Below are 27,287 nucleotides of genomic sequence, written 5' to 3' on the forward strand. Positions count from 1 at the left end.
AAATATCTCATTAAAAGAAAGATAGAATATATATGTGGGAATTTTTAATTAAAATTCTTCCGAGAGAGATAAAGACGCTCGAGATTTTAGCTAACGAAGAACAAAGTTTTGTTATCTATTAACAATTTTGGAACTTGAGTCGCAAAAAACACTTTGTTTTCACTCCGTTAGATTTCAAAAATGATTGGTAACACGACTTTTCAATTTAATCATAAATTTAGCTTAAAATACACTCTGATATCTCTTGAAAATTCTGCGATCTTTAATTTCCTTTCGCTATGCTTCGTTACGCATTGCATTATATATTAGAAACCATGATCGCGTGACTCTATCATTAGGAGTCAAAGTTGAAAGGAAATTGGAAACACTCGCGGTTTTACCGAACGAATTGTCACGATACAATCAGAGGATTTGCGGTGCCAGCAATGCCATATCGACTGCCACATTACCCGTTTGTCGGAAAATGGCGGTCACAGCTTGCAAACAGCAACGCGCGATCGAAAATCTCCATGGTCCCGCTAATCGCCGACCTAATTACGTCGGTTAATTATACAAAGATCGCGGCAGCCCGCGCGCTTCGCTTCTTACTCGTCGATCGACGCATAATTGCGCCGCAATATCGGGGCTGATGCGCTCATTGGTAGAATTAAATTGGAACTAACGTGTGTACGCAGTAGTTATCGCGGTGGTTCGATCGAGCTGATTGGATGTAATGTGTGTACTCGGTCGTTATATCGTCGTGGAAGCAACTCTACCGGGTTACGGCGCAGGATTCGAAGGAAAAGCTAGTTCGAGCGCGACAAGTACGAAGAAGAAGAAAAAATCTTTAAGAAGAAGAAGGTAACGAGTAAAGAAGAGAGAGAGTTGTACTGAACTTTACGCGCAACAGTTTCTTTCACGTTTCTTATCTTCTCGCTTCTCCCCTCTCTCTCTCTCTCTCTCTCTCTCTCTCTTTCTCTATATGCCCGTCTGTTATTTTACGATTACAAAACTGTCGTCGGTTGACGTTGGAGATACCATATTTAATGTTCCTTCTCATGAATACTATAATCCCGGGAGCGAGGTAGTAGAATCGGGATCGACGACGCGCTTCCCTTACGACACTTCTTTTTGACACTCGTTGCACGAACACGCGTCGCGGTTCCTTCTTATCCGTGAAATAATTTTTTTCACGACGCGCGCGCCGATATTTCTCAACGATCGCGTTCCCATTCCGCGAACGCCTTCCTCGTCGCGGTGAGAGATCAGGCACGAAAAGTTCTATCGTATCCCTATAAATCCGGCGCAGTCTGCGCAGTGAATTTTCAGGAATAGATTCGGAGAGATACAGGATGAAGGGCACAGAAATCAAATCGGATTTTGCGAAGTAAGAATGTATGAATCGGACAATCTGTGAATTCTGGCGTCGCGTAAGATCCGAGAAAACTGTCGATTTTTTTTTTTTTTTTAACCTTTCTAGATATTAGAAATTTATATCGATTCATTAACGTTTTAACCCGATGTCGATAACGAAAATATGTCGGAGAAAGATGTTGAAAAAAAATATTTTTGCAATATCTGAATTTTTTATCGTAAAGAATGTTTCCTTATTATCTTGTGTCATTTTTACCTAGATTTATTTTTATCAATTTTTTGAATCAGATTTAGTAAATGTTTAATTGATCGTTGTTTTTTAAATATTTTTTTTTTATTTTTACTATTTTTCATATTTAAAAAATAAAATTTTATTTTCTCTCTCTTTCTTTGTTTGTTCTATAATGGAAAGAAAATTTTCAGTCGCTTATAATATAGGATTGCTCTGCAACACAATATATATTTTAGAAGGTAACTGGAGCATGATTCGATTCAGAAATTCAAAGAATCGTACCTATCTACGAATCGAACGAAAAAGATACGTAGGCGAAGCCGTGCATTGAATAGCGATCTGTAAAGATCGTACAAAGCGAGATACTCGCGTTGATATTTCGCACACCCGATGAAATATAGCATCGTTATAAATAAATATATTTCTCTCCTCGTTTTTCTTTTTTCTTTTCTTTTTTTTCTTTTCCATCATATCGCTATCTGCCACCGTTTTGTTCTCGTTTACGCGCGAGAGCGTTTAGTCACGTTTTTTTTTCCTCCCCCAACAAGTTAATATTTTATCCGAGGGTTAAAAGAGTGTTTATCCTCGCGCAATATTTCACCAACTTCCGGCCTAGATCTGACGTAACAATTCCCGAAGCACGCCGATGGCTCCGGCATCCCGTACGTGATTTTTTTTTTACATGTCCAGCGAGCGTCCGGCGACTGTGAAATTCATGGGATAACGCACGATGTGTACCAGTTTGAAATGGCGTTGCTTTGTTCTTTGTCATATTCATTTCGTCCATGTGCTTATACTTCACATCATGGAGTTGAAATAAAAGGCAAATGAGAATTTTGACGCGAACGGTGACAATGTGCGCGGAAATTAATTCAACAGGTATTGAAATATTTCCAATACTAATTTTATTCTATTTGAATCATACTTATAGTGTACAAATCGCCTATAATAACTCGTGACTAAAATATGATAAGCAAAATAATATTTTAAAAATTCGATAGAAGAGAGAGAGAGAGAGAGAGAGAGAGACGGAGAGAAAATCATGTCAAAAAATATCAGTTATAAATTATCGACTAATTCTAATGTTAATTTTTAATGTTAATTTTTAATCGTGTATTTGTAATATTTGAGAGTACGATTATGTTTGTCTTTACATATTGTCTTCTTATTGTATCATTTTGCAAAATAGACATCATGTGTCAACATTCTTATTCTTTAGGTTTAGGCTGATAATGTTCCGTGTCGTAGCACGTATGACGCGGCATAAAATTATATTGCTTGCAACAGATGACAACGCTCGACGTGACTCGATACTAACGTGCCCTTCTCTTGCATCTTCTTTTCGTCTTTCTTTTCTTTACATGTGGATTCCGTCAATTTAAAAGTTTCTTCTTTTTTCTTCAGTGTCATCACAATATACTGTTATTTATATAAATGACCCATTCTTTATACTGTAAAAAATTATCGATTTGTATAATTTATAGTAAGACGAAGAAAAGCTAAACAGCAATGAGATATAGAACGGGAATGTAAGGTGGTACATCGGTGGCTACGCGTTAAAAGAATACTGCGAATTTTTAGTTGCATTTTCAACGAAAACGGAGTATTATTTCGTTTGTAATACACGAGAGTAAAATGATATAAAATTAATAAACACGAGCACACAGAATCTGATTATCACAAACGTTTTGCATTGAATAGAATCGAGTGACTACGTTTTATCGCGTTTCATATATCGTACGAGATACTCAACTTTTTCAACTGTTGAATTTCGCGATTCTCTACTGCCAACGTTCTATCGCGCGATCACTTTCCCGATTTCTCAGACGATTAACGCAATTGTATATCGGACTTGGCTAGTTTGAAAAAGTCTACATCGCGGTTGCGGTCGAGATCGAAGCCAGTCCCCTCGGGATTTCCGTTAGATTTTTCGAAGACGATCGGCACCTCCTTATTTTCACGCTGCAACCGTACCATTAATTTCTCAGCGAGTAACTTTTCGTAGCAAGGGAAGGATCAGACACCGTGAAATTTTCACGAAGAACGTCTTTTAGATACACGCATATCCTCTCGAGAGAAAATCAGCGGCAAAAGCGCGCTTCTTTTCTTCGCGTTAAACAGCTTTTATACAGGAAAGTCTCTCATAACGGCCATGTGAGCACACACACACATGTGCATCTGTGCTCATCACATAGATTAGGTTAACTCTTAAACGAAGCTCTTTTTGATTCGGGATTAAAAATATCTCTTTTAATGAGAATTTATACGTTCAATTTTATTATGAAAAATATGAAGAAATTAAAATTTTCAATTAAAAATTCACAAAAGTTTTGAGTTTTTCTTTCCCTTTATACTATATTATTATAAATTTTATTACAAGATAGTACTAAATGAACATTCTTATTAAAAATTCAAAGCAGTTCTCTGGATGGAATATTTATTTTTGCATGAGAGAGAAATGTAACCATTTCACCCAAATAATAAGAATGAGTTCTTTTTTAATTTCTATAGTAGAAAAAAAATATGTAAAACGAAAAGAAGAGATTCTCAGAATATAATCTTTCACTTTAGATTATTTGTCAAGCATATTCTATTTTATTTTCTACACGAGTCTCCTCGTTGACACGAATCCGGCAATTGCACAAATTAACAATTTGTTACCATGCGCTCCGCTCATCATCGCCGGCTGCCGCGCTGTTTTTCGAAGATTTCCGACTTCACGAAACTTTTCCAATTGCAACTTGTTCCGCATATCTAACGCAATTTCCCGTGGTCCGTGAACTCTTGGCCTCTGTGGCGACGGTTTAGATCGTTCTTAATTTTTCTTGCCTTTTTTTCTCGCGCTTTAGTATATCAAACTTTCATGGAAATCGTGATATTAAAAAGTCAATCACAGAGTTTTTAATCATATCGCGCGATAAATTCTTTTCCCTATTATTTCGCGATTAAAATATAATTTTTACGTTATTATAAAATCATCTCTTCCCTCAAAGTATACAACGGGAAAATAATTCGGAGAAATAATCTATTATTTGAAATATTATTTTTTGTTATCATCGCGCGTGTCTGTTAATATTATTTTCAAACATTTATTATTTCTCTTGCCACTTGTGTATATATAATACTTGCGAATAAATTTTCCGATTCGTTTCTCGTTTAGACGGTTTATGTGAAAACTGACGAGTTTCTTTTCCCACGGCGAATACTTTTCCGCGCGTTACGATAACAAAATACGAAGTTGGTGGAAATTGCATCGCGCTGCATCCCGCCGCTGCATCTTATACCCGCTGATATGCCTCGTTGCTCATTATCCGACTTTTTGAAGGCGCGACGGCGAATGTTTATTATTTCTTACCCCGAACGATATTATTCAGCGCGAAGTGCATCGCGCAAGTTATAATTGCCGCGACCGCTGGTAGCTTGTATTACCCGGGCAAGTTTGTTATTCTAGGTCGTTTGATAAACTCGGAGGATATCCCGGGCGTTTGCGCTTATCCAGATAGATTAAAGCGAGCGTCGGCGACATTGCCGTTTTTGAAACTGCGGCCGCGTTTTATTCGGGCGAGGCCGGGTAATTAAGTCACCTGCAGGTTCGTCGACGTAATTTGCGCTAACGCGAATTATGTTGGTTTTAAGGCAACGCGTTGGTGAAACGCGAACGAAACATCCTGCACGCGATCGTCCGACTGTTAAAACGACAGACATTCCGAAAATAAACCGAAAATAAACTTTCTAGCTTAGGATCAGAGAGAGAGGATGTAATAAAATTGTTGAGGTTCGCTATAAGAAACGCGCCTGGCCGATGGAATCGTGATTGTAACGATAATGTAGTTTAGAATACTTGGGCACACAAACGGTAACGCGTGCGACGAACTTTACTTTTAGTCGTAAAGGTTTACTCTACTTCGATTGTCTATACGGAAAGTTTTCTTTTATTCAACCTTTTCATATCATATTCTATTTCCCGTTATTACTACTTACTACTCACTTACCACTTGTTTCTACATACGCAGAAATTTAATTGCCTTTTCTTTTTCGCCGAATTTCAAATTTGACATTTTCATAAAGAGAGAGTGAGGAGCGAAGGGGGTGGGGGGTGGGGGCGGGACGAGATTTAATAAATTAATGTGATCCAAGCGCTTATTTAGGATGGAAGTTGAGAACGTCACCCGGCGAGAGTTGTATGCGCGAGTGTGTATGTGTATACATTAGACCACATCAAACACAAACGGGTAAAACTTAAAGTTAGCATTTCCATATTTAACTCTTGACCACACCATGTATGGTATATAAAGTACAAAATGATGAACAAGTACAGTTAAATATTTACATTTAGTTGGAAAATCTGTGTCAAAGAATCCGTCAACACATGTAGAATTACTTAATTATTATTATTATTATTATCATCATTTTTTTTTTTATGTTTCAATAGTAATAGCAGGCATTTCTATTTTTTTTTCGAAGAATTTGTCATTAAAATATAACGCGATGAAAGTGATGGAAATTTTCTGTAATTTTGTAAGATATATTGCATGAATTACATACACGTATTATAAATATATTCATACAGAATTTATTCGTATTTGCATTCGGGACTCTTCCCGGCAGCCAGCGGGACCCAAGTTATGATGCTCGTTAGACGTGTCTCGAAATCGGATTCGATATTTCCTTGCGAAGGTACGTTTTTCCGCTCAATCCGAGAGCACGATCGTTTAAACTAATTAGGAGATATCGTGTACCATAACGAGGGCCATCCTCCTTACCTCGGTGAAAGAAATTAATTGCCTCCCCGACTGCGCCTTATCTTGCACAAGAGATCTGTCGTTTCGATCTTAGGGAAGACGACCCGCCGTTAACCATGGAGCTTTAGGAAGGAAGCGCCTTAATACCTTCTTCTCTTAAGGATTGTGAATATCAGTTGTCATTTTTCAAACAATAGACGAATCCACAATTCGAATATTTTATATTTATAGAGATCGATACGTCTACGTTATTAGGAAAACGTGAAGGATATTGCGTGAATATTTTCATTTTATTACATAATAAAAAAAATAGAATAGCTAAATTATTTAAAAAACGTCTTTTATTTCATCTCGATTATTTTGACGAATTGCGGAATCGAACCAATATCGCGACGCATTTGAGAAAAAAAGCAACGAAATTTTTATTATACGCGATGCTTTGTTATCGAGATAAAAGAATTCACGGATTGTCTTCCTCCGGTATGGCGCGCGCACAGTTTGCTCAACAATGTCTGTTTCGACGAACGTAGATGGACATGAATATAGCCGATGGGAACAATGCAATTCAAAGAGAAAGTTTAACGCACTCGTGCCGATATCAATTTGACATTTTACGTTAGTCGTTAGTGGAATAAAATAATGAAAACTATTCTTGTGCGAAACTATGTATATCGGAGGCTTCAATTATTTTCACACAACTTTGCGTTGGATATCTTTCGAAAGATTGCTTAGAGATATACCAGGTATATAAATATGAAATCGGAATTTTTGTATAGAAAATACACGTTTATTGTATGAAAATGATAAAAAATATTTTATTCCAAGTATTGCCCATTACTAGCTATACATTTTTCCCATCTCTCTGACAATTTGTCGATGCCACGCCAAAAAAACTGTTGCTCCTTTGAGGCAAACCAGTCATCGAGCCATTTTCGTAGATTTTCGTAAGAAGTGAAGCGCTGCTCGGCAAGTGCGTGTCCCATCGATGCAAATAAGTAGTAATCGGATGGAGCCAAGTCTAGTGAATAAGCCGCATGCGAAAGTATTTCCCAACTAAACGTCTCAATCGTTTCCTTGACCGGTTTTGCTGTGTGCGATGGTGCATTATCATGAAGCAAAATCACTTTGCGTTGCCTTTTTTGATATTCTGGTCGTTTTTCACACAAAGGTTGATTCAAATCGATCATTTGTTGTCGGTAGCGTTCAGTATTAACGGTTTCGCCAGGTTTTAGCAGCTCATAATAGATTTCGGTGGTCTTCCACGTTCTTCGTTTCTCACGTCAAAATCGCCACTTTTGAATTTTTTTAACCACTCAAAGCACTGTGATTTACCAAGAGCATGCTCACCGTAAGCTTCGACAAGCATTCGATGCGATTCTGCAGCAGTTTTCTTCAAATGGTAACAGAAAATCAATGCTGTCCGCAAATCGTAGTTTCCAGGCACAAAATTCCACATGTTCAACGCTATTAAAAACTATGCTGTTGTATGAAACTTGTATTGTTGTGAGTTGAAAATCTTTATCAGATGTCAAAAGAAGAAAATGGCGCCAATGACGCGGTTTGACGGTAACTACATTGACAGCCATGTATGGGCAAATTCCGGTTTCATATTTATATACCTGGTATATAGAGATATTTAAATATATTAGATTAATTATCATTATAAGGAAATATAAAAGTAACAAAAATATTAAAATATAAATTGAAGGAATTTATTTCCTACGAAATCCACAATATATGATTGTGATTGTACAATCGTGTATAATTATTGATTTCTCTCTTTGTCTTGTATATACCTTTTAATTTTTGAATAATTGTTGAGTTTGCGCTACTTTGATTTTTATAATATATTTTCTATTTCTTTAAAAAAGAGATTGTGTAGATTTAATACAGGCTAGTGTTACTCAAGATACGTATTTAGATATCACTTTGATCGCGAAAAGAATGACGAATGCACGTAACAATTTTAAACTGGATTTATGAAATAGTTGAAGATTCGGATGCAAGAACGCGGAAAGTCCATTTCTTCGGATGTCAGGAAAATCGTGGAATTCTCCAAGGCGCTGTGAAATTTTATCATGTATCCTTCTTATATTTCATCGGAGATTTTACTTTATCATTTACGAAGAAGCGAGTGACAAAAATTCTGCACTTTCGTGGCTATATTTACGATGTAAGCAATGCAACATGTAGATTTCCAGACATTGCGTGTCCGGAGCTCGAATTTGTCATTTTATGCGTAAACGTTGTAAATCTATATTGTTTTATCCATACATTCTATATTCTCGTATTAATCGACTGACGCTACTGGTATTCATTATAAACTCTACTATACTAACTATTAAATACTCTACTACTAATTTGTTTATCAAAGTCGTCTTACAGTTTCTACTCCCTTGGTACGAATATTAGATCGTTGCGTGGAAAATACCGGATTCCGAAAGTTTCAGTTTCTCATGGAACGCTCTTTTAAAATAAAACGCTTCCTTTTAATAATCTCACATATATATTATTTTATAATACGCGTAGCGTATGTTAAAGTGATACGATTCTTTTACGAAAGAATATGCTACTAACTTTTATAAACTCGCAGATGTGCAGCATCATGCGGAATCTCTCTTTTTTTTTTCTCTCTCTCAACGAGCTTTATTCGCCTTTGCAAAAATAATATCCTTAAAAATGTGAGAATGTCTGGGATTATTCCAAGTTGCGCACTTATGAAGCCAGCGGTGTTCGAATGGCGCGCAGGTTGAGACGAATAAATTCTCTCCGTCTTACCGCCTCGATTCTGCGTATCCCGTATACGGCGATGGATCGCGTCGGTGGTGGAGTTTTAAAAAAAAAGTTACGAGCCTTCGACGGCGGGTGGGGACGGTCGACCTCTACGAGCGACGATGCGGTTCGCGGGCCGCGACGACGCGAGTTATGTGCGTCGAGGGACGACGAACTGCCGGCGAACGGTAATTTCTCGGTTACGAATGTATTTTCGTTTCGATAACTCGATTTTATCCCCGGCAGTTCGGAACCCTCGGCGAGCGAGAAAAATAATCCGCGCCGCCTCCGACGTGTTTCGTCCGGCGTGCTTCATCGACCGGGAGTTTTGTTAGTTTAAAAAAAAAAAAAAAAAAAAAAAAAAAAAAAAAAAAAAAATGAAAGGGAGGAAAATAGAAAGAGAGAGAGAGAAACAGAGACAGAGAAAGGGAGAAAAAAAAGAAACAAAGGATTAACGGCGTTTCACCGAACCGCCCTGATACCCGTTTATCTATGCGTCAAACGCACGCGCGTATCTAGTGGCGCGCGGAATAATGCGCTTTCTAACGACGTAAAAAATGAAAAAAATTTTCAAAGCACAGCACGATCGTTTTGAATGGAACTCGCGTGATTCTCTCGCCAGCGTTCACCAAAAGAGTTAATTTACAGTCATCTCTCCAAGCTAGATTCACAGCGACGATATACAGGTCGCTCAGTATACTGGGTATAATACTGCGGTATAACTGAATTTCATTTTTAGGTGAAATAGTACGTGGAGGAAAAAAAGATACGAGTTGAAAATTATTGCGATGAATTCATTTTATTAGCCGTAGTAATTTTTATGAGAAAACATGTGCGTTTTTTAGATATTCGAGTTCAAATACGATTGGACGACGATGATATTCATTCGGCGAGCTTTCGGAAGGGGAAGGAACTTTTTACGCTTGCATAAATATAGGTGTGTACGAAAGACTTTTGTAGAGAGAGCTCGCGCTTTTTCCCCAGTCTTTATACGCGCGCAGAAGGAGAAATCAAACGTCTTTCTCGCTTTTCGTCGTTGCCATCTCATTTCCGAACGAATAGAGAGAGCTTCATCCGATTCTTTTCGTTTTCATCGCCAAGAAGAGAGAGAGAGAGAGAGAGAGAGAGAGAGAGAGAGAGAGAGAGATTTCATCGTAAACTCCGCCTTCGTTCTCTTCATCGCCGTGCGAAAAAATGCGCGGCTTGCCTGTGTGACGATGAAGACGCCGAGCTTTTATGACTCTCGCTGCGGGGGATACACCTGCATCAGGTCGGCCGCAGTCTTTCCTCGTTTTCTCTTTTCTCTGCCCTTCCAATTTCTCGCAAAAATGTAAATGCGGCTTTTACGGGTCGGTTAATAGGCGGATGGATAGCATCCTTTGTTGTAACTTACGATGTGCGTCGGACTAAGAAAAATTGCCGGGAAAATCAGATGCACGAGAGCCATAAAAAGCATAGTAAACACATTCCGGTTACGACATATATAAATGTGATGCAGATTTATCTCAGAAACGTTGCAAAACGAATAGAATGTATTAAGGTAAATGTACAGAGTATATATAATAATAACAATGATAATAACAAGTAAACTAAATTAGATTCTGCATGAAAAATCTTTTTTTTTCTTTTTTTTCTTCTTTTTTTAAATCTAAAATTAACCTTTTAAATAACAATACGATAATGTAAAACAAAAAGATTATTAAAATCAAATAAAATTTGATTAATGAAAAATGATGGAGAAAAATTGCCTCCGAAATTTTTATTTTAAAGTTAATTTTTAACAATGAAAATGTGAGGAGCGTATGATTTAGGTTTATTTGTTAAAGCCACGCATGACTCCAACCAGTTGAAAATATCAGCATTAAATTTTTACTCGGGTATCTCGACGCGTCGTCGATTACGCGTCACGTCCGTAAATCCGAAGAGCTTGTTTCGTTTTCAGCGAATATAAAGCAACATTTACTGATTCGTCGCGGCAACGTAATCAAGATGAACAACAAGAGAAATTAATCGCGTTCGTGACGAAAGTAAAGAGAGAGAGAGAGAGAGAGAGAGCGAGAGAAAGGGTGAGACCGCTCGACGAAACCGGCGTCCGAGTAATAAAAGCACTTGTCTCGTATTAATTCGTTTACGCTCGCGACAGTCGGTTCGAAATAAAATTTCCCTCCTCGTGCTTGCGGCGACCACCGCCGACGCTCTTATTTTTCCGAAAATACGTCTCGACGATGGCGCGACGTTACGTGCCTTTTCCTGGTTACCTCATATTTTCACGTAACAAGTTTCGCTCGCGCGGCGGCGGCGCGAGCTTCTCGTTCGCGCCCCCTTAACTCGCCGTAATACCGTTTCTCCGTTTCCGGTAAAAGGTTTATGTAAATCATTCTTCTTGCCGAGGAAAATCGGATTTTCGCGGATTACATTGTCGCGCCTACTACAGCTATTTGCCTTGTCCCACCGTCGTTCGGCCAAGGGCGTCCAGTAATTATCGTGAATGGCCTTAAACTCTCTCTCTCTCTCTCTCTCTCCCGATCTTTATCATTGGGCATAAATCATAAACGATAATTAAAGCTTGTATTAAATTACACGGTTTTGCAATAATGAATAGTATGATTTTACGCCGTGCGATTGAACATTGGTTTGCACCAAATTTTAAATGTTATACAGAAAAAATTAACTATTATATAGATATATATGATACTTATTATTAAATGGGATTTGTAATACACAATGAATCTCGGGAAATGTAATATAATCGAAAAAGAAGCGATCCTTTGTGTAAAAATAAATTGAAAACATATAATATAAAATTTCATCTTGAAATTAATACATAAAAGTATAACATTTTATTTTATGAAATAATTTAAAATAATTCATTGAAGAAATTAAGTGTGTGTGTGTGTGTGTGTGTAAAGTAATTATTTAAATTAATTTTATTTATACATTGTCAAAATGTCGAGTTAATACTTTGTGATTTTTGTTGAATTTTTTATTATGCTCACTGTCGATATCGTGCCACACACATTTGCGCGTGTATTCGAAGTAAAGAATTAGAAATCAAAGCTCATAAAAAGCGTACAGTAATCACGCGCGGAATCACGCGATATGCTCGCTTTACTAACAAAAGATAGACTTTTTATCCCATTTTTTCATTATTTTTCATTGATGGAATCAAAACATTTTCATTAATGCATTTAGACAGGTTTTTCAATGCTTTATTTATCAAATTCTACGCCTAATGAGAAGATAATTATAATTAATAACGTTCAGTATGATAATTAAAACTGATGAATAAATTGAGCAGTATAGATCTTTATGATAATGAAATATTGACATTTCTCTTGTGCACGAAATAATTGACTCTTTATATTTGTTAATCATTAATTATTAATTTTATCTTTAAAAGATTATTGTGTTTGCTCTTTTGCCATTTATTTCGAGCGATACTTTTGCAATCTCGCGATTATTTTCTGGCGAAATTATACATATAATTGAAGAAGAATCATATATTTTAAAAGAATATTAAAGTATATTGAAATACGAAACGTGTGAAAAACGCGACGCGAAGCTTCACCAATTGTAAAATTTCTCATTTAGCTGTTGGTACTCGTGGTTTCTCGCGACATTTCAGAGACATCGATTAACGTTGACACGTCACCCTTAATTGGATTTCAGTAACATCCATAGTTTTAAAACTAACCAATCACCAATCAAGAATCGAATGACCGCGATTGGTCAATTTTACAACCATGAATATTATTAAACCTGACGTGTAAAATTAGTCGACTAACTGTCGACTAACCGAACACATTTTTTTTTTCTCTTAAATAAGAATATTTTATTAGGAATGTTCATATGTGGTGTGTGAGCTGCTTTTCAGATATATTCCTCCTCGAATCTTACACATTCTATTCAACGATTATTCTCGTTGTATTATCGTTTCGCCATGAAAATTGATCGAGATTTTGTAATATAAGCTCTCTCTCTCTCTCTTTCTCTCGAGCCGCGCTTCTTTGTTTATATCTGAATGTTTTCATCCAACTTTTTTGAACGCTTCTGTACCGAGACGTTCGGCGACGCGGTCCTCCCCTCTCCTCACCTATCCGTCCAGCCTAAATTTTCCGTAATCGTGTCAGTCTCTTCGCACAAGCGCGAGTCTCAAGACGAATTACGGTCGCGCTCCGTGTTTCTCGCGTCTTTTTATCCGTCGAAAGTGAGATCCGCGTACGAACGAGTGTCGGGGGGGTCTTGTATCGAATAACAGGCGATTATCCGAGTGTAATATATTAACCTGTGTAATCGTGATTAAGGCATCTTTCGATATATATATACTCGCAAACGACAAGATTTTTCCCACGCATCTTTTATCTATCGAAAATGAATTTCGCATCCGAACGAATATTCGAAATATCCGAATCGAGAGTAATTTGTAGTTTTGATATATCGACTTTATAATACGATACAACGATCGATGAATACATTATTTAACATATTTTTAGGCGCTGAAATAATTTACTCGCTGTCGTATATAATAATATTGCGTTGAAAATATAAGCGCGTCGCGTTCCACACGTTTCTTCTTTAATATTCTTTAATATTGTTTTCAAATGTAATCCTTTTTTCAGAGTTATATTCACAATTTCATAAATCGAGATCGCAAAAGAGCGTCGCTCGAGCTAGTTTGATTTATCTCGCGCAGGATTCTTCGCGTACGGTTTATTTCTCGGAAGAGACGCGCTCGCTCCTTTTCCTGGAACGGATATTCGACGACGCGTCCCCCCCTCCCCATCTACTACTACTCAACCTGCCTAAATTTTCCGTAACCGTTACAGTAACCGTCGTATTGCATTAGCGTGCGAGATTGAAATATTCTTTCCGTATTTCTCGCCTTTTTTTATCCATCACAAGTTTATCCCGTGTATAAAGTGGATGTCGTGAGTATCGGGAATGTCGATTAGAATCACGGAAAATCGTCTCCGTCCATTTATTAATACGCGATTATATGTTCTTTCATGTTTATAATCGGCATGGAAATAATTTTACCGCGTCATTGCATATGGCGGATTTTGGACTACGAGTGAAATAGTGATTATGAGAATAGTGATTATGCATGAGTGGACAAATTGATAGACTGTCTCGTCTCAATTTGAAGCGAAGGGAGCAACCGGAAACGGAAAGGATCTCGCCATGACCAGATGCGGAAAGAAGTGAGACATGCAAGGGCGGTGCATCGGTCGGTCAGTAGAATTTATTATTAAACATTTAAAATTGTCAATATAATTTTTAGTTTATGGAAACAATAGTATTGAAAAATCGGGGTTTTTTTTTTTTTTTATTAATGATTTATAGCTCATGTATAAATATTTAGAATTATAACTGACCATATTATCTTTGCCTTGATTATTTCTATTATTCGTCATTGATGATTACATTGATGATTTCATAATTATAATCGTTGAGCGCATTAATTTTACTATTTTATTAGCATTCGAAATTATCATTAATACGATTACATTTTATTTAACTCTGATCACTCTGTAATCTTAACATCTTTAACGCGTCATTTTTAGAGAATGAAAATTATCAAACATGTGCATTAACAAAATTAATCATATAAATATTTAGAATTAAAACTGACCATATTATTTTTGCCTTGATTATTTCTATTATTCGTCATTGATGATTACTGATGATTTCATAATTATAATCGTTGAGCGCATTAATTTTACTATTTTATTAGCATTCGAAATCATCATTAATACGATTACATTTTATTTAACTCTGATCACTCTGTAATCTTAACATCCTTAACGCGTCATTTTTAGAGAATGAAAATTATCAAACATGTGCATTAACGAAATTAACAATATGCGTGTCAATTTATTTTTTAATTTATGGAAACGATGATATTGAAAAATCGAGTTGTTTTTTGATTAATTATTTATAATCTGATAATCATATAAATATTTAGAATTAAAACTGACCATATTATCTTTGCCTTGATTATTTCTATTATTCATCATTGATGATTATTAATGATTTCATAATTATAATCGTTGAGCGCATTAATTTTACTATTTTATTAGCATTCGAAATCATCATTAATACGATTACATTTTATTTAACTCTGATCACTCTGTAATCTTAACATATATCTTTAACGCGTCATTCTTAAAAAAGCAAGAGGAGCAACAAATTCAGTTTCTTATATATTTCGATAGTATATTGTCCATAGATTATTTTAATACCAAAAACATGCGAGCAACAAATTCTTTTAGTTAGTTTATATAATATAATAGCGCGTCGTATAGGGTCCGCGGCGACAAAGTATCGATTTTTAATACTTTAAGACGAGCAACAAATTTAGTTTCTCATATATTTCGACAGTATATTGTCCACAGATTATTTCAGTACCAAATACATGCGAGCGATACATTTTTTTATTTACTTTTACTTCGCGCAAGTGAATGGTACGGCGCGGCGAGACTGAGTATATAGTGGTATTAATTAAATAATATACTTTTTTAAAAATATTTTTATGTTATTTTAGAGCAACAAAATAGCAACAAATTCTAGTGTATTTTATTTTTTGATTCGAGCTTTATATATATTTTTTTCACTATGGGGGGGGGGGGGGGCTGGCTTAATGTCAAGCTAGCACCCCCCACTTTGAATGTAAATTCCTGCTAAACGGTTTGAGCAACAAAATTCGGACTACGGCAACTAATTAGCACATAATTAGCACTAAATTATTTGATGTATTTGATTTAATTTGGCGTTGGTGGAGGGGCTAACTTAATATGGGTCAATCGCGCGACAGCCGAGTATTAGCGTGGATATAAATGATTCTCCAAACTTCACCAACATCCGCCATTGTTAAGATACACGACATCTCGCGGGTATTGTCAATGCTTCTACAAATACTATGAGGAAGATATTCTCGAGTCGATTTTCGAAGGTTGAAATCATACGCCACCGTGTGTCGCGGAAAATGATATTTTGATGTTGTAAGATTTTTTTTGCGTTATTCCCACCGGCTTACAGCGATGAATTATTTCGCGGTACGCGACGCGCGCGGCTTGTCTTTCTTTCTTTCTTTCTTTTTCTTGCGAGTCGCTTTTTCATATTTTTATCCTGAAACGAATCGCGTTTCGTGTTTGCCGCGTATCTACATCCGCCGTGGATTACGTGTATCGAATGCACGACGTCGCCCGTCGACGCGACTTCAGCGAACGATATCGTAATCACGATGTCTTGAGAGTATTGCTTACGCGCATGGAATGCGTATCTACCCGAAATAACGCTCGTAAGCAACCGACTGGATTAAATTGTTGAATAAAAATCGAGGGATTGAAGAGACGAGAGCTGCATACAGACTCGTGGCTCTTGATAAAAAAAAACATACAAATCAAAATCGATTAATATCTCGAGTTAAATCTTTTAAAAAGTTTTTTAAAATTTTTGAGAGTATTTTATATACACCGCACATGATAAAACTCGATTTTTAATTAGGCTATAAAGAAATATTTTTGAGATACTCGAGGCAAACGGAACACGCTTTTTAAAATTGCAATCAAATAAAGGAGAAACATATTTAATGATTGAAAAATATATTTACTGTAATAAATAGCCGTACGAATGATTTATTAAATATATGGATTTATATTCAAATAACGTTTTATATTTAACATACTTTCGCAAGAAAACGGATATTACTGAAAATTACTAAAAATTTTATATTAATATTTTCATAAAGTAAATTGACGTGACTGTAAATAATATATTTAGTGAGGATAATAAATTATTGTTTTTGCACATATTTGTCTAATAAATATGATAGTTTTGCAAGTATTCGACATAATCAGTGTTCGAGCGGGTAATAACTTATGTCAACGCAAAGTTGCCACGGCGAGATGGGAGGAGCTGCCAATTAGCAGCGTCATCTACCTACGGGAACCTTTCTGTCGAAAATACTGTAACGAGGGCCGATTTGATGCGCGGAGTAATGCGCGAAGTTTCGGAGTAAGGTATCGCCGCCGGTGACAAGTTATTAATTGAAAACTTTGATCCAGTTAGTTATCGAGTACGACGAGAGAGAGAGTCCTATTAACATAATCTAAGGAACTCCCGTGCCGTCGCGTCGCCTGCATTCGACGGTTTCGGAGCGCGAACTTTTTAACTACGACGCGATGCCGTAACTCTCGAAAAAATCAGGCACCAAGTGTGAAATTCCCGATAAAAATCTCTCTTCAATTCCGTATCTTCCCACGATTATAAATCACATATAAGAATATTTTAATTCGTATAGTATAACGGATATTTTATAAAGATGAATCTAATTAAGCGATACGGCTCGCTCCCTTTACATTGATCTTACACGCGTCGATGAGCAAAGTGTGACATATATTATTAAAGTCAATTTATAATTCAGATTAATGCCTAACACATGAACATGCGCCGACAATTTTAATCTCTTCTCGCGGTAACTTTGCTATTATAATGTTCAACAAAAAGGAAAGAGAAAGATAAATCTGATAAACCGCGCTCGGCTGCGAAAAGTGGCATCTCGTGAAACAGCGCTTGTGCAGAACGATGCCTGCGAAGAATGGCTTTGCCTAAAAAAAAAGAGAGAGGGAGGGAGAGAGAGAGAGAGAGAGAGAGAGAGAGAGAGAGAGAAAACAATTTTCAGCTGCCGGTGTTTGCCAACTTTGCGAATTCTTCGTGCGACAACTTGGGCGTAAAATGATATTCGACGAGAATTAGCTCGTATAAGCGAGAAATTCGACAGTAGGGCTGTAAGGACACATCGTTCGCCTGTATCGACTTCACGTTTTCACCAAAGTTTCCTCATCTCGATGTGTTCCGGCGATAACAATGTAGGCAATGCAAAACAAGATCCGTTATGAGCAATTAGAAGCTCGCGACGCCGGCCGTAACAATTCGAGACGAATACCTTTCGGGCTATTTGCAAATTAACACGAGGCAAGCATGTTCGATAATTGAAAGATTGGTTCTACGAAACATGATTATTTAATAATTAAACTAATTTTTTCAAATATTTTTTTTTTTTTGAAAAATATCAATTTTTATTCCATCGCACTTTTATATAAGTGATTTAATTTACTTTACTTTTTAAAAAAATATTTCAATTATTTCATCGCATTACGGTGCCACGATTTAAATTTGATTAAAGTTATAATCTCGGTTATAAAAAATCGTATTGTATTTTGATTAAACTCTCCGTGAACGTGGCGTACAGAATGGAAACGGAAAGGGAACAAGATTTAGTCCCTCTCTTGCGCGTTTCTCGAAGCTGATACCGTAAAGCCTTAAGCGACTGTCACTTGGCTAAGAACGAAAAGGAAAGGATGGGCGAGAAAATCGAGAAAAAGCCGACGGTCTATATATACCTATATATAGGTATATATCGTCAGGTAATACCGGCTTCGCGGAGCCAAGATCGATGGGAAGCAATTACCAGATTGAATTAATTGAATTAATCGACTTTCCTGGGCTGATGAAGCGGACCTGCCTGGTTCGTGACCCGAGACGGTATTGTTGGGATTTTCGTGAAAACTTTGGCAACCGATGAGGGTTCAAAGAGCTTTGGATGGTTTGTTGTCACTTTTATATTGGATCATTCGCTTAATGGAACTTGTATCTTGTATTATTTAGAATATATTTATTTTTTGTGATACTGTATAACATTATTCATAACAATCAATCATTAAAATTAACATATCGCGTATCTATTTAAAAAAAAAAAAAAAAAAAAAAAACCTTTAATTTTCTATAATCAATTATTTCTATGTTACTTTCTCCAACAGTGTGATTATAGTTCTCGCGACCTTTTTGTCCTATTTTGTCACAAATATTCGTGAGATTCGTCGAGGAATCTCAACCTTCTTGAACCCAGTAAAAAGTCGGTACAGATTATCGAGCATCGAGATATATCGATAACGTCGACGTGTCCTTGTGTTCATTTCAACGAATGAGATCGTGATCCGCCACCGAGTCGCTTAATTGAAGGCGCGAAACGTAAAGTGCGCTCCTTAATTGCCAACATTGGTAATTACGCCACTCTCGTGTGGGCGCGGGGAATCGTGGGCACATTTGCCCAAGCCCTTCCTACCGGCTTTTATTCCCTCGGAACCCGAACGGGACCCGATGATAGCGCGACAAGATCGAGAAGCGAAGCTTGCACAACTCGACCGACAGTTGAGCCAGTCGAGTGTTAACCCAGATTTCAATAAAGCTCGCTTTAAAACATTTTCTCCCCCTCCCCCTCCTCCCCCCTCTTCCTCTCTTCCTCCTCCATTCAATAAAGGCACGGTTTCGTAACTGACATTTGCACCGTGGCATCATGTCTAATTGCTCGGATTTCCGACAACGACGACGCCCGCCCTTCCGTAGGAACGATGATTCCTGGTTTTTTCTTCGTTCTTTCAGGTAAACCGATCGATTTACGTCGCCCGTTATTAAGCTTGTTCGATTTCGCCGTTCGAGAATCGACAACTCGTAAGAATGCTTGAGAGTAGAAATCGTGAACATTTTGTGATCGCGCGAAACTTTACCTTTACATCTTAGGAGACCTTTTCGCTTTAACCCAAATTGAATCTAAAGAATTCTACGCACTTTCTATTACTCCTATTACATAAACAACGAACGCATAGAAGATATGGGATATGTCGATTTTGAAAACAGTTCTTAAAAACTCTTAAACAGTATTTATATATAAAATGTTGAATTAACGGGAACTAGGAGTATCGCACTTTCAGGCGAAACTAAAATTATATCAAGTCTAGAGGAAAGAAAAAATGAAGATGAAAATTTCGAATTTATGCAACTACAAAATGAAAAACAAAAAAAAATTTTTTTTTGAAAATGCTTATTTTATGATTCTATCGGGTGGGTTCTAATTATCGTGGAAACGAGAATTCGGAAATGTGAGGTCGGCTTTAGCGCACTTAAATTTTTTTTACCCTTATTTCGTATAGAAGAAAAAATGCTTCAAATACTGGCTCCGGCAATTACATTGAGTTATAGCGTCGCCGTTCGAGGATGAAAAACCGCGTACGACTGCATTTAACCGCAGAACGAACCTCGAATGAACTCGTTATTTCCTCATTTCGGCTGATTAAGTGTAATTAAGCTCGCGCTGCGAGATCGCCGCGTCTCTGGGTTAGACTTGTTTAATCCGTGCATCGTGTTATATCGCTCCTCTTGTCTTCTTGCGTCGTATAAACGAGTATAACGAACGCCATTAGAATTTAATAAAGTTTTAACTTGAAACTCAGTTGCGAAGGTACATGATAATGTTAGAGATTGGAAAGCTGTAAGAAATAATGATACCTCAGGAAAACTCAAATTAATCGAAGAACATGTGTTAAAATTAATATTGCAAGATCATCGTTACATCATTGACTTATTGACTGACTTTAGGTAACAAAGCGCGACGAGCAATAATGAGTGAAATTTTTGCCGATGCGGAGGGCGATATTTTTTCGCTCACGCGATTCACATTTTGTGTAATTATTTCGATTATATCGTAGTTATTTATATAATGTAAGTAATTAAATTATACGGTAGTTTATACTGAAATATTCTCATGATATTTAATCGGTTATCGCACATTTTATTTAATAAAAATTATATTATTTAAAGTGATCTTTTTCTCCTCATGATATTAAATTATTATTGCGAATAATTATTGCAATCCACGTAATATTATTTTATTTGATACTCTATGCGTTACACGCGCGCAATCACACCGATTTCATATATTAGTTTTTTTTTTTTTTGCTTTTTTTATCATAAATGTGTAAGATAATTAAAAATTCTGATTGTTGTTAAAAAATTACACGAAGCGTGGGACGTTTCGTCCGCGAAGTTGACATATGAGAGTAGCGATGGCGAATATAATCTAACAACGAGTAGCTGACAGGATAAATTTGCTAGTGTTAACCTAGATTTCAATGAACCGCTGCTTAAAGCAGCTCTTTCGTGTTCTATTCAACGAAAACGGCCTCGTAACTAACGGCCACTCTTAATTGCTCTGCATTTGTCGTCTTCGACGAAAAACTTGCACGAGCTTCGGACGAACTTGATCTCGGTCAAGCATCGGCATTATCTAACAGCCTCCATTATATCTACGTAACTATTCGAATATGCGCGCGCGTGCACGTCGTAAAAAATTACCGAGAAATATAATTACTTTTTCATAAGTGTGCATTAAGAAAAAATATCGTAATAATTCAATCTCTTTAGGAAATTTGTTTAGTTTGTTTATTTTTATCTTCCATTTAAAGAGCTAATTGAGTATCGTTTATCCGATATTAAAAAAATATATCAATTGAATCATGAAATATTATAGAAAGAAAATAATTATATAAAATTAAACGAATAAAATGTAGAGAAGAGAATACTGATCGTGCTAAGAGAATTTATTATCGTAATCGCAAATAAGACTCGTTTCGCGTTTCTCAATCAGAGAACAGAAGCCGCCGTAAACAGACGATGACAATATAATCTCGAAAGTCGCAACGTACAAGTTCGAATGCAAATGCATTCGGCTGGACGCTTAAACGAGCGCCAATTGGAATAAAGGCGAGCTTCGATCAGCGGGTACAAGCGCGAATCGATAGAAATGCCTCGAGATCCTTGATCTCAATTTTAGATCGGTCTGCGAATTGCAGGGCAGTCGACCGGAAGTGAATTCGGTGAAGTGTTAACGTCGTTTGACCCTCGCGGTAAACGTGCGGCCGAACAAGGTGCGAGAGTGCAAGGTGGTCCGAATACAATGCTATCGATGAAAGAAGGCGTCATGCGAATCTTATTGTAGTTCTTTCGCCAACGTGGACATTTTTCCTTATTTTATGTCAATTTTATTCGTTCAAATCTCGATAACGCGATACGGTATCGTTTGCTTATATATTTACAGCGGCAAGAATTTTTGAAATTGTACGAATCAAGTTCGAATTTGCATTTGAAATTATTGAATGCGAACTTTCCGATTTCATTCATCAAAGACGAAGAAGAGTTTTAAACTTGCGTGCGCGATACATAACTTTAATATGTATTAATATACATTATTATATATTATTACTATTTAACAAATTGTAAAAGTATAATGTGATAAACGGCATGTGATTTGTAGAAATGGTTTAATTACCACTGCTTCTAGTAAAAAATAATATAAAACGAGATTTGTCTTTTATATTTAACATTCTTCTCGAAGATGAAAATCCACAAAGGATAAAAACTACAGAGCGGAAAAATTCTGTGCGACACGTCGACACAGAATTTAGCGGAAATTAAATCTAAAGCTATATAACATGAAAATATTTTCACAAAAGTGCCGGCCTTTTGAAGGCCGAGAATGATATTCGTGTCCACGTACATGCATACAGCCCTGGCGTCCCTTAATTACCCAGCCTAATTGCGCCCAATTACCGGGAATGGCGAAATAACAAGTGCACTTACGTCGTGAAATGTCGCGCGGTTTTTCATCCTCGGACGAAGGCGACAAATCCAGAACGATTACGGCAGATCATTAATTGCGAGAGTGTGTCGTAATTGAGCGGAGACAAGAATCCTTCTTATTTTCCGTAACTAGTTGCCGCAATTGAAACTTGTAGCCGTATAAAATAGTAGGATTGCAAAATAATCGCTATACGTTTATTTTTATCAAATTCGTCTCTCGCGAAAATAATTTTTAAAAAATTATTATTACATTAGTATCGTGCGCGCATTTTGCATTATAATTATTTATATCGCAAAAATTATATGATTATTGGATTTTTTAAATCAAATATTAATTTCTTTTTATCTGAATTTAAACGCTCAAATAAAAATATTATATTGTTGCGCAAGGAATTATTTTATCAATTCTATATGTACATATATATATTCTATGTTTAAAATATTTTCATAATTATTACAATAATTATACACCGTATGCTTTTATAAAAAGAAAATATTTTGTGAAAATGCGGTCAATCGCTATACACATATCATTATAAAAAAAATACAACATACATTCTTCTTTCATGAGAATTTCTAGGAATTCGTTTAACGTAAAACAATTATGTCGGATAAAATATTACTCGACTTTCCTATGGTAAAATAAAAAAAAAAAAATAATTTTTTTTCCTCGGTTTGTCGCGCAAATATTAGCAGCAATTTCGTTCGATTAATCTTGTCTACCGTAAACGACGGGATGAGGAAGAGGAAAGGAGAAATACGTTCTAAGGGGGACATGTTCGCGAGCTTGCGAAAAAGCGGGGCTGGCGTGCCACGTCGGGGTCGCCGGACGTAGCGCGCGGCTACGGAAAGGCCAGGCAACCGGTCGTTACTTCGCCATTTCGGGTAATTGCGCGCAATTAAGCGCGGTTAACGCAACTTGCACTTGCGAGCCGCAACGTTAACACTTCGTCGAATTGTCCGTCGTAGCGACGGCAGCGTACGGGTCTGGGAGCGCGCGAGCAGTACAGGGACGGTGTACATCCCGTGAAGATTAAACCACCCTCTACCCTCGGCTCCCCGCAGCGTTTAAAGACATGCCCCCTACCGGCAGATGCCGAGTAAAAGTTTGCCGTGACTCGCCCTCGATCGGAGAGGGCCCAATTAGCGAAGCGAGCGAGCGCGTTTCGCGCCTTCTTTCTTCTTTTCCCTTCTCCCGGCGATGACTATATCGGTTAGATTCAGTTAGGATTGTCGGTTGTTTACGAGAGTGTGCACCCCGAGATACGTCGTTCCCGATCTCGCGAGGGATTCTGAAAAATTGAGAAAATTTCTCTGCCAAACAGATATCGAAAGTTTGTTAATGCGAACGGAACGGAGCGATGCAAATATGTAAAGCGTTCGCGTGCTCACTCCCGGTGTCAGAGTTTTCTCTTTCTTGAATATCGCGGGACTGGTGCCTCGCTCTTTTTCTATCGATCCGTGAAAAATGGATCGGTCGATCGTCGGATATTTTTCGCGGTGGAAACGAAAGTTTAAAGAAAAACAAGTCCGCGGCGAACGCGATTCCGAATATTTAAACGTACGTCGGTAGCAAGAAGTACTGTTCCCGTGTTTTCATTCTTTCTCTCTCTCTCTCTCTTTTTTTTTTACTGTTTTTAACCCATGCTAATTCACGATATTAACTTTCTTCTAGACGAAAGGTAAAGTTCTCGCATTCATATTCATTATATTATCTGTTTCAAAATTTAGCATAAAAATCTTAGATATATTTTAGAAAATAAGTTTAATTAATGTGTATTTGACCTTTTTTTCTCTCTCCCTTTTTTTACGACACATTACATATGTAGTATAAACGTGCAAATTGAATATTATCTGTCTTTTTATTATCGGGTCATATATGTATCGAATAAGTTAAAGAAAATCCGTTGTAAAACATTTTAATATTTTTTTCCATTTGTAAAATAGCATCTTTTTAAAATTTATGGAGAAAGAATGGGAACAAGAGAGACACTATAATGAAGAAATTACACATGTATACAATAATCATTAAATAATATATATAATAAATATAAATTATTGTCAAATAATATCATTTCACAGTAACATCAAATCTTCAAGGAGTTTAACTTTCTAATCGAATAAAATGATACAGAAGCAACTTTTCTCGCGTAATAATTCCGCGATCGGGTAAACAACGTGAAACTTTCTCGTGATTTTATTTAATAATTATGTTTACGGTCTCTCGATCGCGCATCACATTTTCTCAAGAATTCTCCGACCGAGAGGCGGAAACTCATTGGTAGCTTTCGGAATATTCATCTATCTGTGCGAATTCTCGTCTTAGAAATTCGTTGCATCCCAGTTGGAATTTTCTCTCGATTGCCATAGTGGTAGTCAATAGCGTGAAACTCTCGCTAAAAGCGCTTCCGATATCAAATTGAAGAAATAATAGTCATCGGTTCTTGTGCGCCGGCGTCGCCCGCGTCGCAACGAGCCGAGCTTTAATTCATATTTGCCGAAACTCTAATATAACTTTAAACGAAGTAATAAACACGCGAGTTTATGCGGAAAGCACCCGACACGCACTGGCGAAAGTTACATTAATAATCACGCCTTCTGGCTCGTGAACGCATTAAAGATCGAGGATCAAGTTGCGGATCCCGAGTTCAGTGCGAATGTTACGTAACGAACGTTACGTGCGCATCAAAATATTACGGAAAAGCGCAACGTATTAAATTCAAACGTGTTTCTTTGCAAACATTTCAAAAACTGAGACGGCTATTGTATGTAAAAAAAAAATCCACATATTCTTTCGATGTACTCGATTTTTTTTTTTTTTTTTTTTTTTTTTAAATAAAAATAATGCGCCATTTCGTATGCAATCACCTAATATCCAACTTTGCAATTTGCGAATAGCAATTTACTCAACATCTTCGTTGAGCTACGTGGACGCGACTTACCTTCTCCCTTTCGCTGACGCTCAGTGATACGCGCAAACTTTCTCGATTGAGTGGAACTAGAGTGCATCGTTAGGTCCCGGACAAATACATGGCATTAATCTCGAAAGGGTCATCGGAAAGCTGCACCGGCCGGCTATCGTAACAGAGTGACCCGCGCTTTCTTTCATTCTTAATCTCCAATTAAAACATCTTCGTCCTACGGATTACGAGGGCGGGAACGATGGAGGGAAAGAGGGTTGGGAGGGATGAGGCAAGCGGTGGAAAAGAGAATCTCCTTTACCGAGAAATGCGCTTGAGCCGACTCATCCCCTTAACCCTTCTTCCCATCGCGATCTTCCTCTCACTTCCCGTTTCTTTGATTTTATTCTTTGAGTTGGCTCGCGGAGTCGATGGCGGAGCTTTCGCGAGTTTCGTAATACCGGAAGCCAGTGAACTCCGGCCGGAAAGAAGTTTCCCAGACGACGGCAGATACGAATGAATATTCCGGTCGATGCGAGTTCTCCGCGAGTTCTCCGCGAGTGAAACATCGGAGTGTGGCTCGTTGGATGAAAATGTGATTATTAAATGAGATCTTGTTAATGTCTACGCGCGTCGATATCAAAGAGCTCATTAATATAATAAAAGATATGGTAAATAAAATATCAGCGCGGATATCAAAACTTCTGATATCGTCGAAAAAAAAAAAAAAAAAAAAAAAAAAAAAAAAAAAAAGGCAACTGTATTTTTACTAGATTCTTTAAAAACAAATATAAAAACACTTGTTTAAAGTTTTTTTTTTAGGTTAAAGATTTTTAATCAAAATATATACACTTTTTTGGAGCATAATTTTCAATATTTGTGAAAATTATTAAAATTTTTCATACAGAATCGATCATGTTATTAATATTTTAGAGAAATATTGAGACGTACCATCAACTTTTCTTATATGCATATTTTCTAGTATATTTTGCAGATATTTTTTTAACAAAAATGCGAAGTGGATTACGGTGCATAAAACTTGCATTTTCGAATTCTCGACGCTCGGTAGAATTAACGTAAGTAACAATGCGCCCCATTCATTCGTTGAATGCAATCCTCCGTATAGCTCTCTTTCTCTGGAGAAGGATAAGAGAGAGAGAAAGAGAGAGTGAGAGTGAGGGTTGGAGGGGATTTATTATCCCTCCATGTACCTTTGTACGAACCGATCACATAACTCTCATATGGTTTTTTCAAACCATCCACGTACGTATCAATACGATTATGTGGACGTGCGTATTTTATGTGTCCGTATGTGCGCAGACATCGTTCCTCGCTCTTGCCTCTTTGTTCTCTCGTTCCTTTGAGCCCTTGCCACTTTGCGGTGGCAGCCACCTTGCGCTGTTTAAAGAGATTTTGATGGTGCTGGATAGGATATTACGTCCGAATTTCGCGGCTGGAAGCTTTGCAGAGAGAGTGGAAATCCGTCGTACATTCGCACACTTTCGCCCTCTCTTCGCAATTATCTCTGTTGAGTCTATTAATAAATAATACGATGCGCAAAATAAGTTGAGTTTATTGTCGGTAAATGAAGGTTTAAATGAACGTGAATGTCGCTTGAAATCTTTATTATCGCGTTTCAAAAATTTAATATATCTTTCATAATCCGAATTTTATTATCGAAAATTTTATCAAATATTGTTATTATTATTATAACATTACAATAGTAAACGAATATTAGACATTATAAGCAAATCTAGAATTTATGACCATCTATAATTATTATATGAGTCTTTGTTATTCGATAAGATTATA

At 37.0% G+C, this 27,287-nt stretch overlaps 1 protein-coding gene across 7 annotated transcripts in view; it reads left to right on the forward strand.

Annotated features, from left to right (window-relative positions):
• Positions 1 to 27,287, forward strand: part of LOC138936291 (nephrin) — a 226,739-nt gene that overhangs the window by 50,226 nt on the left and 149,226 nt on the right. The window contains exons 1-2 of one of the 7 annotated variants that reach the window (XM_070301602.1): positions 13,087 to 13,371; positions 14,180 to 14,330. The exons of 5 other annotated variants lie outside the window; for them this stretch is intronic. The gene's annotated coding sequence lies outside the window, so the exon portion shown is untranslated. Of the gene's footprint in view, positions 1 to 13,086; positions 13,372 to 14,179; positions 14,331 to 27,287 lie in introns of those variants that run through there. One more of the 7 variants, XM_070301613.1, reaches the window with a different exon arrangement.

Source organism: Polyergus mexicanus, unplaced genomic scaffold, assembly GCF_030449975.1.
Source record: "Polyergus mexicanus isolate NDT 795.1 unplaced genomic scaffold, iyPolMexi1.0 SCAF_1, whole genome shotgun sequence".
NCBI lineage: Eukaryota > Metazoa > Arthropoda > Insecta > Hymenoptera > Formicidae > Polyergus > Polyergus mexicanus.